Source organism: Arachis ipaensis, chromosome B4 (assembly GCF_059453495.1).
Source record: "Arachis ipaensis isolate K30076 ecotype BB chromosome B4, ASM5945349v1, whole genome shotgun sequence".
Classification (NCBI taxonomy): Eukaryota; Viridiplantae; Streptophyta; class Magnoliopsida; order Fabales; family Fabaceae; genus Arachis; species Arachis ipaensis.
In genome coordinates this window covers 111,877,676-111,897,434 of record NC_142439.1, presented here as the reverse complement: position 1 = coordinate 111,897,434, position 19,759 = coordinate 111,877,676, and the positions used below count along the sequence as shown (strand labels likewise).

The 19,759-nt window shown below is 40.6% G+C and overlaps 1 non-coding gene and 1 pseudogene across 1 annotated transcript; both read left to right on the top strand.

The window, feature by feature from the left end:
• Positions 1-19,759, top strand: part of LOC107636764 (uncharacterized) — a 43,872-nt pseudogene that overhangs the window by 20,324 nt on the left and 3,789 nt on the right.
• Positions 1,828-1,935, top strand: LOC148568794 (small nucleolar RNA R71). Its single transcript, XR_015882436.1, has one exon. It is a non-coding gene; the product is annotated as a small nucleolar RNA R71 (small nucleolar RNA).

Below are 19,759 nucleotides of genomic sequence, written 5' to 3'. Positions count from 1 at the left end.
TTTATTTTGTGACTCCATATGATCATGAACCTATAAAGACATATAACTAAGAAAAATATAGTTAGATAAATAAAAATTGGGTTGCCTCCCAACAAGCGCTTCTTTAATGTCAATAGCTTGACAGTGGGCTCTCATGGAGCCTCACAGATGTTCAGAGCATTGTTGAGACTCTCCAACACCAAACTTAGAGTTTGGATATGGGAGTTCAACACCAAACTTAGAGTTTGGTTGTGGCCTCCCAACACCAAGCTTAGAGTTTGACTGTGGGGGCTTTGTTTGACTCTACTTTGAGAGAAGCTTTTTCTGCTTCCTCTCCATGGATGCAGAGAGAGATCCTTGAGTTGTAAACACAAGGTTGTCCTTATTCAATTGAAGGATCAATTCTCCTCTGTCCACATCAATCACAGCTCTTGCTGTGGCTAGGAAAGGTCTTCCTAGGATGATGGATTCATCCTCTTCCTTCCCAGTATCTAAGACTATGAAATCAGCAGGGATGTAAAGGCCTTCAACCTTTACTAACACGTCCTCTACTTATCCATAAGCCTGTTTTCTGGAATTATCTGCCATCTCTAATGAGATTTTAGCAACTTGCACCCCATAGATTCCCAGTTTCTCTATTACAGAGAGGGGCATGAGGTTTATCCCTGAACCAAGGTCACACAGAGCCTTAAAGATCATGGTGCCTATAGTACAAGGTATTATGAACTTTCCAGGATCCTGTCTCTTCTGAGGCAATGTCAGTTGATCCAGATCACTTAGTTCATTGATGAACAAGGGAGGTTCAACTTTCCAAGTATCAATGCCAAATAATTTGGCATTTAGCTTCATGATTGCACCAAGAAACTTGGCAGTTTGCTCTTCAGTAACATCCTCATTCTCTTCAGAAGAGGAATACTCATCAGAGCTCATGAATGGCATAAGGAGGTTCAATAGAATCTCTATGGTCTCTAGATGAGCCTTAGAGTACTTTGGTTCCTCAGAGGGAAGCTCCTTATTGATCACTGGACGTCCCAGGAGGTCTTCCTCCTTGGGATTCACGTCCTCCTCTCCCTCATTGGGTTCGGCCATTTTGGTTATGTCAATGGCCTTGCACTCTCCTTTTGGATTCTCTTCTGTATTGCTTGGGAGAGTACTAGGAGGGATTTCAGTGATCCTTTTACTCAGCTGGCCCACTTGTGCTTCCAAATTTCTAATGGAAGACCTTGTTTCATTCATGAAACTCACAGTGGCCTTAGATAGATCAGAGACTAAGTTTGCTAAGCTAGATGGGTTCTGCTCAGAATTCTCTATCTGTTGCTGAGTGAATGATGGAAAAGGCTTGCTATTGCTAAACCTGTTTCTTCCACCATTATTAAAGCCTTGTTGAGGCCTTTGATCCTTCCATGAGAGATTTGGATGATTTCTCCATGATGGATTATAGGTGTTTCCATAAGGTTCACCCATGTAATTTACCTCTGCTATTGCAGGGTTTTCAGGATCATAAGCTTCTTCTTCAGAAGATGCCTCTTGAGTACTGTTGGATGCAGCTTGCATTCCATTCAGACTCTGAGAAATCATATTGACTTGTAGAGTCAATATTTTGTTCTGAGCCAATATGGCATTCAGAGTATCAATTTCAAGAACTCCCTTCCTCATAGGCGTCCCATTACTCACAGGATTCCTTTCAGAAGTGTACATGAACTGGTTATTAGCAACCATGTCAATGAGTTCTTGAGCTTCTGCAGGCATTTTCTTTAGGTGAATGGATCCATCTGCAGAAGTATCCAATGACATCTTTGATAGCTCAGATAAACCATCATAGAAGATATCCAGGATGGTCGATTCTGAAAGCATGTCAGAAGGACACTTTTTGGTCAGCTGCTTGTATCTTTCCCAAGCTTCATAGAGGGATTCACCTTCTTTCTGTCTGAAGGTTTGAACATCCACTCTAAGCTTGCTCAGCTTTTGAGGAGGAAAGAACTTGGCTAAGAAAGCCGTGACCAGCTTATCCCAAGAGTTCAGGCTGTCTTTGGGTTGAGAGTCCAACTACACTCTAGCTCTGTCTCTTACAGCAAAAGGAAAAAGCATGAGCCTGTAGACTTCAGGATCTACTCCATTAGTCTTAACAGTATCACATATCTGCAAGAATTCAGTTAAGAACTGAAAATGATCTTCAGATGGAAGTCCATGAAACTTGCAGTTCTGCTGCATTAGAGAAACTAATTGAGGTTTCAGCTCAAAGTTGTTTGCTCCAATGGCAGGAATGGAGATGCTTCTTCCATGTAAATTGGAATTAGGTGTAGTAAAGTCACCAAGCATTCTCCTTGCATTATTGTTGTTGGGTTCGGCTGCCATCTCCTTTACTTGTTCGAAATTTTCAATAAGGTTTTCTCTGGATTGTTGTAATTTAGCTTCTCTTAGTTTCCCCTTCAGAGTCCTTTCAGGTTCTGGATCAGCTTCAACAAGAATGCCTTTTTCTTTGTCCCTGCTCATAAGAAAGAGAAGAGAAAAAGAAAAGAAGAGGAATCCTCTATGTCACAGTAAAGAGGTTCCTTATTGTTAGTAGAAGAAGAGAGGAAGAAGAAAAAAAAATTCGAACGCAGATAGAAGAGGGGGTTCGAATTTGGTGAGTGATGTGAGGAAGAGGTGTTAGTAGATGAATAAATAAATAGAATAAGATGAAAGAGGGAGAGGATTTTCGAAAATAATTTTTGAAAAAGAGTTAGTAATTTTCGAAAAATAATTTTGAAAAAGGTTAGTAGTTTTTCGAAAATTCAAATAAAAAAAATAAAATAATTAGTTAATTAAAAAGAAATTTTTGAAAAAGGGGGAAGATATTTTCGGAAATAGAGAGAGAGAGTTAGTTAGGTGGTTTTGAAAAAGATGAGAAACAAACAAAAAGTTAGTTAGTTAGTTGAAACAAATTTTGAAAAGATAAGAAGTTAGGAAGTTAGAAAAGATATTTTGAAATCATATTTTGAAAAAGATAAGATAAGAAGATATTTTTGAAAAGATATGATTGAAATTAGTTTTTGAAAAAGATTTGATTTTTTAAAATCACAATTAATGACTTGATTCACAAGAAATCACAAGATATGATTCTAGAACTCAAAGTTTGAATCTTTCTTAACAAGCAAATAACAAACTTGAAATTTTTGAATCAAAACATTAATTGTTATTGTTATTTTCGAAAATTAGGAGATAAAGATAAGAAAAAGATTTTTGAAAAATATTTTTAAAATTTTCGAAAATAACTAAGAAAAATGAAAAAGATTTGATTTTTTGAAAAAGATAAGATTTTTAAATTGAAAATTTGATTTGACTCATAAAAACAACTAGATTTTTGAAAATTTTTGAAAAAGTCAAATCTAATTTTCAAAATTTTAAGAGAGAAAAAGGGAAAGATATTTTTTTTTTGAATTTTTATGATGAGAGAGAAAAACAAGAAAAATGATGCAATGCATGAAAGTTATGGATCAAAACAATGAATGCATGCAAGAATGCTATGAATGTCAAGATGAACACCAAGAACACTATGAAGATCATGATGAACCTCAAGAACACATTTTTGAAAATTTTAATGCAAAGAAAACATGCAAGACACCAAACTTAGAAATCTTTAATGCTTAGACACTAAGAATTCAAGAATGCATATGAAAAACAAGAAAAGACACAAAACATGCAAATGCAAAGATCAAACAAGAAGACTTACCAAGAACAACATGAAGATCATGAAGAACACTATGAATGCATGAATTTTCGAAAAATGCAATATGAATATGCAATTGACACCAAACTTATAACATGACTCAAGACTCAAACAAGAACACAAAAAAATATTTTTGATTTTTATGATTTTATAAATTTTTTGTATTTTTTTCAAAAATTATTTGAAAAACAAAAATAAGGATTCCAAAATTTTTAATATGAATTCCAGGAATCTTATGCTCTAAAGCTCCAATCAAAGGGTCAGGCATGGCTTAAAAGCCATTCAAGCTTTAGAATGGATTTACATCCATTGAGGTGATTAGTTGAAGACCAATCCCAAAGGAGTTTGGGTATGGCTTTTCAGCCAGATAGGATTCAACATGTTACCATGAAACTCTAGAATTCATTCTTGAAAGTTTTGAAGCCATAGAATAATTTATTTTTGAAAATATTTTTATTTTAAAAAATTTTTTTTTTCGAAAACAGATGAAAAATTTTTTGAAAGATTTTTTGAAATATTTTTTGAAAACAAAACAAAAAGAAAATTACCTAATCTGAGCAACAGGATGAACCGTTAGTTGTCCAAACTCAAACAATCCCCGGCAACGGCGCCAAAAACTTGGTGCGTAGAAATTGTGATTACACTTTAATTATATAAAATTCATCGCTCTTTCTTTCCCTGGTAATGGCGCCAAAAACATGATGCCAATACCATGGTTCACAACTTCGCACAACTAACCAGCAAGTGCACTGGGTCGTCCAAGTAATACCTTACGTGAGTAAGGGTCGAATCCCACGGAGATTGTTGGCTTGAAGCAAGCTATGGTCATCTTGTAAATCTCAGTCAGGCGGATATAATTGACTATGGAGTTTTTGAAATTAAATAATAAAATAGGGATAGAAATACTTATGTAAATCATTGGTGAGAATTTCAGATAAGCGAATAGAGATGCTTTCGTTCCTCTGAACCTCTGCTTTCCTGCTATCTTCATCCAATCAGTCTTACTCCTTTCCATGGCAAGCTTTATGTAATGCATCACCATTGTCAATGGCTACTTTCGATCTTCTCTCGGGAAAATGATCCAAATGCCCTGTCACGGCACGGCTAATCGTCTGGAGGCATCACCTTTGTCAATGGTTACATCCTATCCTCTCAGTGAAAATGGTCAACGCACCCTGTCATGGCACGGCTATTCATCTGTCGGTTCTCGATCATGCTGGAATAGGATTTACTATCCTTTTGCATTTGTCACTACGCCCAGCAATCGCGAGTTTGAAGCTCGTCACAGTCATTCAATCCCTGAATCCTACTCGGAATACCACAGACAAGGTTTAGACCTTTCGGATCCTCATGAATGGCCATCCATGGGTTCTAACTTATACCACGAAGATCCTGATTAAGGGATCCAAGAGATATTCATTCTAGCTTGTTGCATGTAGAACGGAAGTGTTTGTCAGGCACGCGTTCATAAGGGAGAATGATTATGAGCGTCACATAATCATCACCTTCATCATGTTCTTGGGTGCGAATGGATATCTTAGAAGCGGAATAAGTTGAATTGAATAGAAAAACAGTAGTACTTTACATTAATCTTTGAGGAACAGCAGAGCTCCACACCTTAATCTATGGAGTGTAGAAACTCTACCATTGAAAATACATAAGTGAAAGATCCAGGCATGGCCGAATGGCCAGCCCCCTAAAACGTGATCACAGGATCAGAATACAATCCAAGATGTCTAATACAATAGTAAAAGGTCCTATTTATAATAAACTAGCTACTAGGGTTTACAGAAGTAAGTAATTGATGCATAAATCCACTTCCGGGGCCCACTTGGTGTGTGCTTGGGCTGAGCTTGAGTGTTGCACGTGTAGAGGTCCTTCTTGGAGTTGAACGCCACCTTTTGTGCCATTTTGGGCGTTGAACTCCACTTTGCAACTTGTTTCTGGCGCTGGACACCAGAATTGGGCAGAGAACTGGCGTTGAACGCCAGTTTGTGTCATCTAAACTTGGGCAAAGTATGGACTATTATACATTGCTGGAAAGCCCTGGATGTCTACTTTCCAATTCAATTGGAAGCCCGCCATTTCGAGTTCTGTAGCTCCAGAAAATCCACTTTGAGTACAGGGAGGTCAGAATCCAACAGCATCAGCAGTCCTTCTTCAACCTCTGAATCTGATTTTTGCTCAAGTCCCTCAATTTCAGCCAGAAAATACCTGAAATCACAGAAAAACACACAAACTCATAGTAAAGTCCAGAAATGTGAATTTAACATAAAAACTAATGAAAACATCCCTAAAAGTAACTAGATCCTACTAAAAACATACTAAAAATAATGTCAAAAAGCGTATAAATTATCCGCTCATCAGATGTCTACAAAGAAGTCTGCCATACGGAAAAAATACCCCCAGCTCGACCCCTCAAAGGCAAAAGAGGAGGAGGAAACCGGAATGAATATTGTGAATACCATCGAGTCCGTGGGCACTCCACCAACGAATGCTTTGACTTAAAAAACGTCATAGAAAAAATTGGTGAGAGAAGGAAAGCTATATCAGTTTCTGGCCACCCGAGATGATGAGCAAAGAAAGAGACGAAGGGATGAAGATGTCGGACGAGCAAAGCGATCACCTCGTACACCAGAAAGACATGTCCATATGATACACGGTGGATTTGCAGGAGGAGGAATCTCCAAATCATCTCGCAAAAGATATCTCAAAGAAGTATATCATGTCGAAGGGAAGGAGGAAGCACCCGACATCCCTGCAATCACGTTCACAAAAGAAGACGCATCCGGTATCATCTCAGGACACGACGATCCCATGGTCATCACCATCATACTGGCAAACTCCAATCTCCACCGCACATTAATAGACCAAGGGAGCTCCACCGACATCTTATTCAAAACTGCCTTCGACAAGCTCGGCTTAGAAGAAAAGGAGCTTAGAGCATACCCGAACAGCCTGTTCGGACTGGGAGATACCCCAGTACAACCACTAGGATACGTGCCACTACATACAACCTTCGGAAAAGGGAACCAATCCAGAACACTCAAGATAGACTACATCGTGGTCGACGTGAGTTCAGCCTACAATGCCCTAATAGGTCGGACAACACTAAATCAACTCGAAGCAATAGTCTCAACTCCATATCTATGCATGAAATTTCCAACTACAGAAGGGATAGCTACGATAGAAGCAGATCAAAAGATGGCACGCCGCTGTTATAACGAAAGTCTAAACCTCAGAGGCAGAGGAGAAGAGTTCCATACAATTGAGCTTGGTGGAGTTCAGAGACGAGAAGAACTCCGTCCACAGCCCGAAGGTGAAGTAGAGAAAGTTCAGATCGGAGACACCTCGGACAAAACAACTAATATTGGCTCGATCCTGAAAGGAAACGCAAAAGAATTACTAGTACAGTTCTTACGAGATAATGTCGATCTCTTCGCATGGAAAGCTGCAGACATGCCAAGCATAGACCCCAAGCTAATGTGTCACAAGTTGGCGGTCTATCCAGGATCTTGGCCGGTACAGCAGAGACGAAGAAAACTTGGGCCAGAACGATCCCAAGCTGTGGAAGAACAGGTACAAGCACTACTGGAGGCAGGATTCATAAGAGAAGTCAAGTACCCACTATGGCTAGCTAACGTCGTCTTGGTGAAAAAATCAAATGGGAAGTGGCGGATGTGCACCGACTACACTGATCTCAACAAAGCCTGCCCAAAAGATCCTTACCCACTCTCAAGTATCGACGCTCTGGTAGATGCTTCATCTGGATATAGATACCTCTCGTTTATGGATGCATATTCAGGATACAACCAAATCCCCATGTACCCACCAAATCAAGAAAAGACCTCGTTTTTAACACCAAAAGCAAATTACTGCTACATTGTGATGCCTTTCAGTCTCAAGAATGCGGGAGCTACTTATCAAAGGCTAATGAATAAAGTCTTTTCATATCATATCGGAAAAATCATGGAAGTCTACGAGGACGACATGTTAATAAAGACACAAAGCGAAGAGATATTATTGTCCGACCTGGCCCAAGTGTTTGACACTATAAGGAAGCATGACATGCGACTCAATCCCACAAAATGCACCTTTGCAGTAGAAGCGGGCAAATTCTTTAGGTTTCATGCTCACACAAAGAGAAATTGAAGCAAATCCAGACAAATGCCAGGCCATACTCAACATGAAGAGCCCAACTTGCGAGATTGGCAGCCTTATCCAGATTCTTAGCAGGATCAGCGATAAGATTTCTCCCCTTCTATGCCACTTTAAGGAAAGGAAAGAAGTTCAAATGGACAAGGGAATGCGAGCAAGCCTTCCAGGATTTCAAAAGTTTCCTGGGACGACCACCTATCCTAACTCGACCACGAGAGGAAGAACCACTCGTATTGTACCTTGCGGTAGGAAGTCGGGCAGTAGCCTCAGCACTGATTCGAGAGGACGACAAAGGGAAACAACCTGTATACTTCATTAGTAAAGCGCTGTAGGGATCTAAGCTGAACTACCAAAAAATAGAAAAGTTTTCCTATACTCTCATACTGACATCTCGACGACTTCACCCGTACTTCCAGGCTCACACCATTAAGGTTCAAACCGACCAGCCCATAAAAGAGATATTGCAGAAAACAGATCTCCGAGGCAGAATTTTACAATGGGCAGTCGAGTTAACCGAGTTCGACCTCCAATATAAAGCTCGGACAGCCATCAAATCATAGTACTTAGCTGATTTCATTGCAGAATTCACAAATACCCTGGAAAGTGGAAGTGGCGCATGTGTGATAATAGAAAGTAACCAAGGAACCCAAGTTGAGCTCTTCCTCAAATTTGGGTTCCCGGCCTCAAACAACCAGGCGGAATATGAAGCGTTACTAGCTGGTTTGAAGCTGGCTAAGGAGGTTGGAGCTCAAAAACTCAACATCTTCAGCGATTCACAAGTAGTCACCTCACAAATAACAGGGAGCTACCAAGCCAAAGATCCCACCATGAAAAAGTATTTGGATAAAACCAAAGAACAGCTCAGACAACTCGGGGAATATAAGATCTGCCACATACCCCGCGAACAAAATGCCCGAGCTGATGCACTCTCAAAACTAGCCAGCACCAAACCAGGGGGCAACAATAGAAGCCTCATCCAGGAAATGCTACAGAACCCGTCAATCTCGGAAGAGGAAAAAGTCCTAGCCATAACAAGTCAGGATCAAGGATGGATGACCCCCATAATTAATTACCTCAAAACAGAAACACTCTCCACAGATGAAAATGAGGCAAAGAGGTTAAAACGAGAGGCTCGGTACTACACTATCATAAACAACACCCTATATAAAAGAGGGATTTCAATACCACTATTAAAATGTGTGCCGACCTCCAACACAAGGGAAGTTTTAGAGGAAGTACACAGTGGCATTTGTGGTAATCATCTCGGAGCACAAGCTCTCACTAAAAAAGTACTCCGGGCAGGATTTTATTTGCCAATTCTATAAAAGGAAGCTACAGAGTTTGTAAGGACATGCCCACCATGCCAGAAACATGCCAACTTTCACATCGCCCTGCCAGAAGAGCTCATCAACGTAACCTCACCTTGGCCATTTTCAAAATGGGGACTCGATCTTCTCGGACCTTTCCCCCAGGGATCAGGACAAGTTAAATTTCTCATAGTAGGGGTAGACTATTTCACAAAGTGGATCGAGGCAGAGCCCCTAGCCAACACCACTGCTCAAAGAAGCCGGAAATTCCTATATAGGAACATTGTCACAAGGTTCGGGGTTCCATACTCCATCACCATAGACAATGGCACTCAATTCACAAATGCAGGCCGAAGCTGCGAACAAAGTCATATTGGCTGGGTTAAAATGGAGATTACAAGACGCAAAGGGAGCTTGGGCTGAAGAGCTTCCACAAGTCCTATGGGCATATGGAACGACGCCACATTCCACCACAAAGGAATCACCCTTCCGATTAGCATACGGAACGAAAGCAATGATCCCAGTAGAGATCGAAGAAGGGTCGTCTAGAGTCGTTCATTACAATAAGAAAGTCAACTCCCAACTTCAAAGGGAAGAGCTCGACCTACTTCCTGAAATCCAAGAAAGAGCTCGGATCAGGGAAGAAGCACTAAAACGTCGAATGGCTTCCAGATATAATCGAAAGGTAGTGCCAAGAGGTTTTGCTGAGAATGATCTCATCCTAATCCGAAATGATATTGGAACAACTCGACCCGGAGAAGGAAAGCTGGCAGCAAACTGGAAAGGACCCTACCGAGTCATAGAAGTACTTGGGAAGGGCTACTACAGACTGTCCGAACTCGATGGACGAGAGCTTCCCAGATTATGGCACGCCTGCAACCTAAGAAGGTACTATAGCTAGAGAAGGTAAAAGATCTCATCATAGGATGCACTCTTTTCCCTGAAAAGGTTTTTTAATGAGGCACCAAGTTGAGATTCAGAAATTATCCGACTTAAAGGGATGAAAAACTCCCGCATGTATATATTTGCACTTTCTTTTGAATAAAATATATTTTAGATATTCTACAAATTCTCAAGACGCATTAATCTGAAGCATTCATCGTCCAATTATAAAGCAACAGATCGGCAGAAAGTGAAAAACAGATTCACTACACGATCACGATAAAGACCAATAGAGATGAAAACGCGATTCATCTAAAGGTTGACCAAACAAAGATAGAAACCACCTTCTACAAATCGGCAAAGACTAACACAGAATAATGCAAGAAGTTATCGAAAGTGATCCGGAAAAAGAACCTGACGAGGTCTTATGGATTGCTAAATAATAACTTAAAGACTGGCCGACGTTAAGAAGTCGGACCAAGTCAACCCAAGTTATAAGTAAACCCTGGAAAGAGGTCTGGCCAACCCTATTAAAGAGGATTACTTTAACTTCGAAGGGCCCGACATGACAAAGTCGGCCCAAAACATAAAGTTATAAAAGTAATCCCTGAAAGAGACCTGACAAAGGTCCAAGAAAGAGGATTACAAAATAACTTAGAAGAGATCGACATGACGAAGTCAGTCTCCTACAACAAACAAGTTATAAAAGTAATCCCTGAAAGAGACCTAACAAAGGTCCAAGAAAGAGGATTACAAAATAACTTAGAAGAGATCGACATGATGAAGTTGGTCTCCTACAACAAACAAGTTATAAAAGTAATCCCTGAAAGAGACCTGACAAAGGTCCAAGAAAGAGGATTACAAAATTACTTAGAAGAGATCGACATGACGAAGTCGGTCTCCTACAACAAACAAGTTATAAAAGTAATCCCTGAAAGAGACCTGACAAAGGTCCAAGAAAGAGGATAACAAAATAACTTAGAAGAGATCGACATGACAAAGTCGGTCTCCTACAACAAACAAGTTATAAAAGTAATCCCTGAAAGAGACCTGACAAGGGTCCAAGAAAGAGGATTACAAAAATAACTTGGAAAAGGACGACGCAAAGAAGTCGGTCTCCCACAAACAAGTTATAAAAGTAGTCCCTGAAAGATACCTAACAAAGGTCCAAAAAAGAGGACTACAAAAATAACTGGAAAAAGGACCAACGTAACGAAATTGGTTATGGATTGCTAGAAATAAATACAAGTAAAAGCGAGAAAACTGAAATACAAGTTGGATCCACACATCCACGACCTCAAAGGATCCAAGCTACAAGCAATAAGTACAAAGCAATCCAAAGAGGCCGAGCAGCAAGACTCCAGCATTCTCAAAACCCAGAAAGGCACCAAGACAAGTGCAAACAAGCATGATATAAAATACAATATTATAACAAGCTTCAGGGTCAGGCCCAAAAGCTTGAAAGCTACTTGTTGTTTTTTCAAAATAAAAAGTTGCTAAACAAGCAACCAGAAGGAGTATCAACAGTCAGCAAAATATTCAAACTACAAAATAAAGAGTTTTAAAGCCCACAAGCCGGGCTATCTACACAAATATCCAAGAAAAATCACCTAAGATCGGGAGCCTTCTCGGTAGCATCAGTACGGGGAGAAGGAGGGCGAGTCTGAATAGGCACAGCATCCACGGTACCATCATCCCGATTCAAGATCTGACAGTCCGGATTAGAAGCGGAATAACCGACCTCAACTAGAGGAACTGTGGAAGTTGACACTTTGGCAGAAGGCACAGGGGGAGGTTCGACATCGTCATCATCCTGGTCATCAGGGACAATCTTACCATCCTTCACAACATCGTCCAGGCTAAAAAGAGTAAAGTCGGCCTCGGGAGCAATAATTCGAACCTGCTCCTTCAGGTTCTCGTAAGTAGCATTCACACTGCCAACAAGATGACCCTGGAGCTCGGAGTAATTAGCTCGGGCGTTCTCCAACTCCTCCTTCAAATGCATTCCCTCCCGATAGGATGTGACGTAGCTGTCTTTATGCCTTAATGTCGTGTCCTCGGCCAACCGCACAGAAGCCGCCAGAGCAAGGGAACTCGCCTTCTCATTCTTCAGATCCTTCTCCAGTTTGGCCACCTTCACCTCAAGCTCCTCCTTCAAGCCCTTCATCCGGTCGAACTCCTGTTTTGCCTCCTCCATAAAAGCTTTGGTGGCATGGAGAGGAAGATTTTGAGCAGTCCGATATAGGGCAGCTCCCATGTATGCCATCTTGATGCTACTCCGAGTTATAAAATCTAAGTGGCGGAGGAGCGAAACATCATCCATGGGGAGGGCACCATACGGACCGATCTGTTGGTCAACAAACTCCACCGCATCAAAGTCAGGAGCGTCAAGGTTGAAAGACTCAATTTTTTTTTGTTTTTTGTTGGGAGGAGCACCAAAAATAGCGGCAGAAGTCTGTGGAGGGTCAGCCAGACGAACTCGAGGAGTGGGGATCACTTTCCTTAGCCCAGGAGAACTCGGCACGGGCGGCTTCACCGAAACGTGAGAAGATCCCTCTCCTGCCACCTTAGCCGAGATATTTTGAGCAGCTGCAGCCTTCCTTTCCTTCTTGAATGCCTTCATGGAATCGTTATTTTTTGACATCTCTGAAAATACAGAATCAACCGTAGTGATGAGTTACAATCTAGAAGAAGCAAAACTAAGAAGCAAGTATAGAAACAAGTCGAACAGTACCCAAAGCAGTTCGAACCAAAGACGGGTCACTCAAAAACTTTTTTCTATCAAGATGGGGTGGTTCCCCCCATAAATCTTCAAGAACAATTACAAAAGCCCGCTCAACCTCGTCAAGCATCTCCCACGTATAGCGAGACACTCTTACATTCCTTTGCCATTCTAGAGGAAAAGCAGGCTCATCATTTTCATCAAGAAAAAGGGGCGGGCCCCCTCCACAGCGCGGGCTCTAAAGAAATAATTCTTAAAATCCTTAAAGACTCATCGTACATGGAAAAAACTTTATGCCCCTGGGCCGACCTGAAAGAAACCCAGGAAGTTTTCTTTTTGGAAGAACCTCCAGGCTTGGCAGAAACAAAAAGATAGAGGAAAAGAGTCTGAGAAGGTGTTATGCCTAACTCTTGGCAAAGCAGCTGAAAAATCTTGATAAAACCCCAGGAATTCGGATGAAGCTGGGATGGGGCAATGTTACACGACCACAACAAGTCGGTCTCGAAAGCAATAAAAGGAAAAGTAATGTCCAACTGGCTGAAGAAATATTCATAGGCATAGAAGAAAGGGACGCTCCCCCTCGACAGAAGTAGGAAAATAAACCGTCTCGTCAGAGTCAGGCGCCACAAGCTCATAATCTCTCTCTCGGGCACCACCACCACAAACTCTATGACGTTTCCTCAGCTCTACACAAAACTCAGCATCAACAACAGAGACACACATTAAGACAAGGGAGTCTAGCCAATCGAACATCCCCTCGGGAACTTTAGAAGACATCTCTATAATGTTATTGCGAGAAGACATGAGGCCAACTAATCCTACAATAAGAAAAGAAGATTGGATTACTAAAAAACATCTCAGACGAGGGGCAAAACAACTCAACTAATATGATACAGAAGAACAAACAGAAAAGAAAAACTCCAAGACTCAAACCAAAGTCCTGAGGCATCCTTTGGAGGCAGTAACAAAGCAAGGTTTCAGGAAAAATCTACAGCTTACGTCCCGGCATCTCTCAAACAAGAAAAGAAGATTTCAAACAGCAAACATTTTCATAGGAGAAAGACAAAACACATAAAGTCATCAAAGCCACTATCTTTTTACAGTCTATCAGCAAAAAGCATCAACAACATCAAACACGCCAAGCGGAAATCGTCAAAGGCACAACCTTTTTTTAGAATCAAACAAAATCATCATCAAAAGCACAAACAGAAACGGTGATAACATGCAAAAGCCCTAAGAGCATCAAGCAACAGGAAAGATGAAAAGGTTCATGCAAAAGGGCGAAGAAACTCCTAGAACACACATTACAACAGCAATCAGGCACAGCAAAAGCAGAAAGATCCAAACTTTCTCAAAATCAAACATGAAAAAGTGACACGGAAAAGAGAGAGGGAGAAAAATCAAACCTGGGAAAACAGGAGAAAACCTCAAAAGAAAGCTGAAGAGCAGAAGCGGTAGGCGAAAGAGCCACCCCTCAAACGAAAAAACTCGCCAAAAGTAGGAAACGGAAGGTGAAATCCAGAATCACCCCTCTTCTACAGAAAGCAGTAGCAAGCAGGCGTCGCTTCGGAGAAACTATGAAGTCTAGGCGAAAAACAGAAAGAAAGAAAAGTAAGGAGAGGTTACGAGGAAGAGAAATCGTTTCTGATAAGCAAAAATTCAAAATAAAGCCAAGAGAAACGGGGCAATTAATACCAATTAATGAAGGTATTAAACCCTCGCACGTTCCCAAGAACAAAGCGCTAATACAAAAGCGCGCGCTTTTAGAAGAAAACGTTCCGCATTCAAAAAATGAGGAAATCTACAAAGAAGAAGTCGACAAAATGCTCGAGTTCGGCTTCACTAGAAAAAGTTCGAAGTCAAAGACTCGACCTCCCAGAAGAAAGACCGAGCTCGAGCAGGGGCACTGTTCATACCCTGGGTCACAATGTCCGACCCGGGATGATTAGCAACAAAGCGACCAACCTCTTCAGGTCCGACTATCCGACCTCTTCTCAAAGAGCTCGGACAAATCGACAGGAAAGCCCAGTAAAGGGTCCAAATAGAGGAACACGACCCGAATCCAAAGGCAGCCCAAGCCTATAGAGATAAGGGCGGTTCCCTTGAAGATAAGCTGACCTCAACTCAAAAAGATAAGATAAGATAAGATAACTAACTTATCTTATCTAAAAAGGTCACTCTACAACTACTATAAATACACTGGGGCACCCAGGTATAACTCATACTCTGATTCTACAAAAAACCTGTTTAATACCCATGCTAACTTAAGCATCAGAGTCTCTTGCAAGTACCTCCCACCCTCTGGTGACGAAGGATCAGCAGTGCAGCCAGTCCCACAAGTCGGACACGACAGCTCCGGCCGCCACCCACCAGCCGGACACGTCATCTCCGACCAGTACAGAAGATCTCGTCCGAGATCGACCTACAGTTTCAGGTAACCCTTGGAATAGGTAGAAATAGGGAGAGTGAATTGAATCAAAAGTTGATTGTTGCCTAATTGTGCCTTGAAAGTGTAATATTTCATAAAAATTAGCTCAAAGGCAACAACCAATTCAACACTAAAGGAGCTTGCTTATCCATGTCAAGAAGTAGGAAATAATCATATAACCATAATCCTTGTTTAAAAAGCAATTACTTGATTAAAATCAAATTGAATTGCTCAAAAATTTCAAGACACAAGTGATTGCGTATATGATCATTTATGTTCAACAACTACATGGATAGGCAATATCATCAATTCACTTGCTAACTCTGTATGCACTTAACATATAACACCAAACAAGGAATTAAATCTAAAATTTCAGTTCAATTTGGTGTTAAGCAAGAATATCTATCAAGTGCAGAAGAGAATCTCATGTTAAACATCATCATAAATTATATAAAATTGCACAAGTACAAATCCAAATGTCTAATGAAAACAAAATTTAAAGCTCATGCTTATCAGACTTGAGAATCAAAACAAAAACTCCATTCAGGCATTTCACTGAACATGTAGTGTGCATTAGTTTCAAACAGCAAACAATAATTTCAGTCCAGATACACAAGTTTAACTAACCTAAGTGATAAACCACTATTTTATGGTTTATTTTGCATTGAATTGAGTGAGTTTTATCCATTATTCTCATACTTATGCATATAATTTGCATGTTTTATATTTTCCTTCCTCATTTTGTGCTATGATTGAAAACATACTTCTTTGGCCTTAAATTTGCTAATTTTAATCCTCTCTTATTACCATTCGATGCCGTGATATATTTGTTAAGTGTTTTCAGGGTTTATAGGACAGGAATGGCTTAGAGGATGGAAAAGAAGCATGCAAAAGTGGAAGGAACACAAGAAATTAAGTATTTCAGAATCTGGTAGCAACGCGCACGCGTAGATGACGCGTACACGTGACTGGTGCAGGAGACAAGCTACACGCACGCGTGGATGACGCGTATGCGTGACCAGGAATTTGTTCAGCAATGCGTACACGTGGACGACACGTACGCGTGGACGACGCGTACGCGTGACAGAGCGTCACGTGTTGCAATTTATAAAAAATGCTGGGGGTAATTTCTGGGCTGCTTTTGACCCAGTTTCTGGCCCGAAAATACAGATTAGATGTTACAGAGTGGAGCTGGAAAGGGAACTAACTTTCATTCACACAATTTTAGATTTAGATGTAGGTTTCTAGATAGAGGCTCTCTCCTCTCTCTAGGTTTTAGGGTTTTTTCTTTCAATTTCTCCTTAGGTTCAGGTTCAATCTTCCTTTAATTTAGTTTTCTCTTACTTTTATTTGTTTAAGCACTTTAGTTCATCTTCTTCTCTTGTTAATTTCCCTTTTTCACCATTTTTATGTTTATGAGCTCTTGTTACGTTTGATATCTTTTAATGCAATTTATGTTTTCTATGTTTATTGTTGCTCTCTTTAATTGATAGTCATTGATTCTTGCAATTGGCTGTTTAGATTTTATTATCTCTTATTAATTTTCTATGCTTTTATTTTATGTCTTCCAAGTGTTTGATAAAATGTTTGGATGGATTTTGAATTAGATTTTTATATTCTTAACTTGGATTGATCAATTAGAGACTCTTGAGTTATCAAAACTCTTTTGTTGATTGGTGATTGAAGATTGCCGGTTAGCTTGAACTTCACCAAAGCTAGTCTCTCACTACGAGTGACTAGGACTTGTGAACTCAAGTTGATTGTATGCACTTGACCTTCCTCCATTGGTTAGAGGTTAACTAAGTGAAGGCAATTCACATTTACCATCACAATTGACGATGATAATGAGGATAGGACTTCTAATTCTTAATCCTTGCTAAGAGCATTCTTAGTTATTAGTTTATTTTTCTCGCAATTTATATTTTCTTATCCCTTATTTCAAAAACCCAAATATATTTTTTCATAACCAATAATAAATACACTTCCCTGCAATTCCTTGAGAGACGATCCGAAGTTTAATACTTCGGTTAATTTTATTGGGTTTGCTTAAGTGACAAACAATTTAAATATTGATTGAGGTTTAATTGTCGGTTTGGAACTATACTTGCAACGCGATATTTTTTTATGAAAATCTTTACTGATATTTTTCCTCTGTCACTAAGCCTAACTAAAATTTCTAAAATCAAAATTAAAAAGCAGTGAAAATAAAGAAAAGAACGACAGGGAACTGAGGAAGAGAACCTGCGTTGATGAAGAAAGAAGAAGAATGGGGTAAGCTTAAGGGTGGTGGTGATGTTGCGGTGGCACAGAACTTCGCCACCGCTGGTGGTTGCTCGCCGAAAACTTGACGAGCACGGACTAGGGCTGGCGTGCAGAAAGTAGAGTTGTCGCGCGCAGCGAAAGAAGAAATGGTGGAAGGGGGAAGAAAGAGAAGAAAGAAGAGAGGGAAGGTAGGCGACGGTGGTCGCCGGTGGTGTTGTCGTCGGACGGGGGGTAATTGGGAGGTGTGTTTAGGTTGGGCTAAAAGGAGGAAGAAGAAGAAAGGGGTTTTGGGGGGTTATCTGATGGGGCACGATGGTATCCCCTTTCAAATTAACGTTCGAAAGGTGCCTTGTGCGTACGCACAAGGCTTTGTGCCCATGCACACTAGGGAAATGGAAGGGTGTGCGAACACACAGTAGCGTGTGAGCGCTGCGAACAAAAGAGGTATCAAGGTCTGTGCGCGCGGACAAGGGTGTGTGTGTGCGCACACAAGGGAAATTAAAGGGTTGTTCCCATGCACACTGGGTTCGAGCGTCACGAACAGGATGGGTGTGTTGAAGGTTGTGCGCGCGCACAGGTAGCTCTTTTTTCTTTTTTTTTTTTTTTTGCAATTAATTGGGGAAGGGTTATGTGTGCGTGCGCACACAAGTCCGTGCGCACGCACAAGGGCGAAAAGTTGCAGGGGTTGATGCGCACAGGCTGTGCTAGCGCTCCCAACAGAATGGCTGCAAGCTGGTGTGCGGACGCACAAGCCTGTGCGTTCGCACAGAGTGTGCGAAAGAGTGATGCGTACATACGCACAAGCAGGTGCACACGCACAAGGCGCAAAAGAACCAGGGGAGCGCCCACGCACAAGCCGTGCGGGCGTTGCGAACAGAGGGCATAAACATGAGTGTGCGCGCGCACAACTTGGTTTGCACGCACAGGATGCAGAAAATAGAGGCTTTGTGCGCACGCACGATCCCCTATTTTTCCAAAAAAATTTCTTAATTTCTAAGGTACTCAACCTTAGCTCAATCAAAATTTCAACCCCAAACATACAAACATTCAAACATTCATGACCCATAAGCAAATTAACCTATGTAACTCAAAGATTAAACTAATCCTAAGTGAATCAACATAACAAAAAGCAATTAAGTCAAAGAACTATAAACAAATAGAGAAGAGTTAGAACAATGTTACCATGGTAGGGTGTCTCCCACCTACGATAGTAGGATAGGTCAAGTGAGCATAATTGATCTCAATCCACAAGTCCTAGCCAACTCTATTAATGGAAGGCTTAGAGTTAGTGGAAACCAAATTAACTAACAATCCTAACACAATGTAGAATGGACATCCACAACTCAAGTTCACCTGATTACCCAATTTCCCAACCAAGAGTGTGAAAAACTAGGCGAAAATCCAACCAAGCATTTTATCAAACACTTGGAAGGCCTAAAAGAGAAGCATGGTAAAATAACAAGAGATAATAAAATCTACAACTACCAATTGCAAGAAAACAATAATAACAACTAAATTAAACAATAAGAAACATAAAACATGAATTGCATTAATTAAAATTAAAAGTAACAAAGTACCATAAAATAAAAGAACAAAAGAAGGGAAATAACAAATAGGAGTAAAGAACAAGGTGCAATAACAATAAATGGCAAAGAAAACTGAATGAAAACAAGAATTAAACCTAAATCTCAGAGAGATCTAACCTGATCTACCCTAATTCTAGAGAGAAGGGAGAGCTTCTCTCTCTAGAATATGACCTAAAGCATGTTTCTAATCTACCCTAATTGCTCTCCCCTTCATTCCTCCTCACTTTGGCTTGAAATAGCTTCAAAAATGAGTTGGACTGGATTTTGGAGGCCAAGAATTCGCCACCAACGATTTGCAATTAATGAGCTCACGTGACAAGGGTCACGTGTACGCGTGACCACCTGGCGAAATTCATCCTCACGCGTACGCGTGAGTCACACGTATGAGTCGCCATGAGCTCACACCTGACGGTACGCACGCATCACTATGCGTACGCCACGGCTGCTGAATCTTCCAAACTCCATTTCTTCATGGTTTCTTCTCTTTTGCAAGCTCTTTTTCTCACTTCTTCAACCCATACTTGCCTTGAAAATCTGAAATCACTTAATAAATACATCAAGGCACCAAATAGGATTAAAGCGAATAAAATTTAGCAATTAAAAGGCCTAAAAAGCATGTTTTTACCTTCAAGTACAATTTAGGAAGAAATCATGAAACTATGCTATTTTAATGGATAAGTGCAAGAAAAGTTGATGAAATCCACCCAAATAGAACAAATAAATATC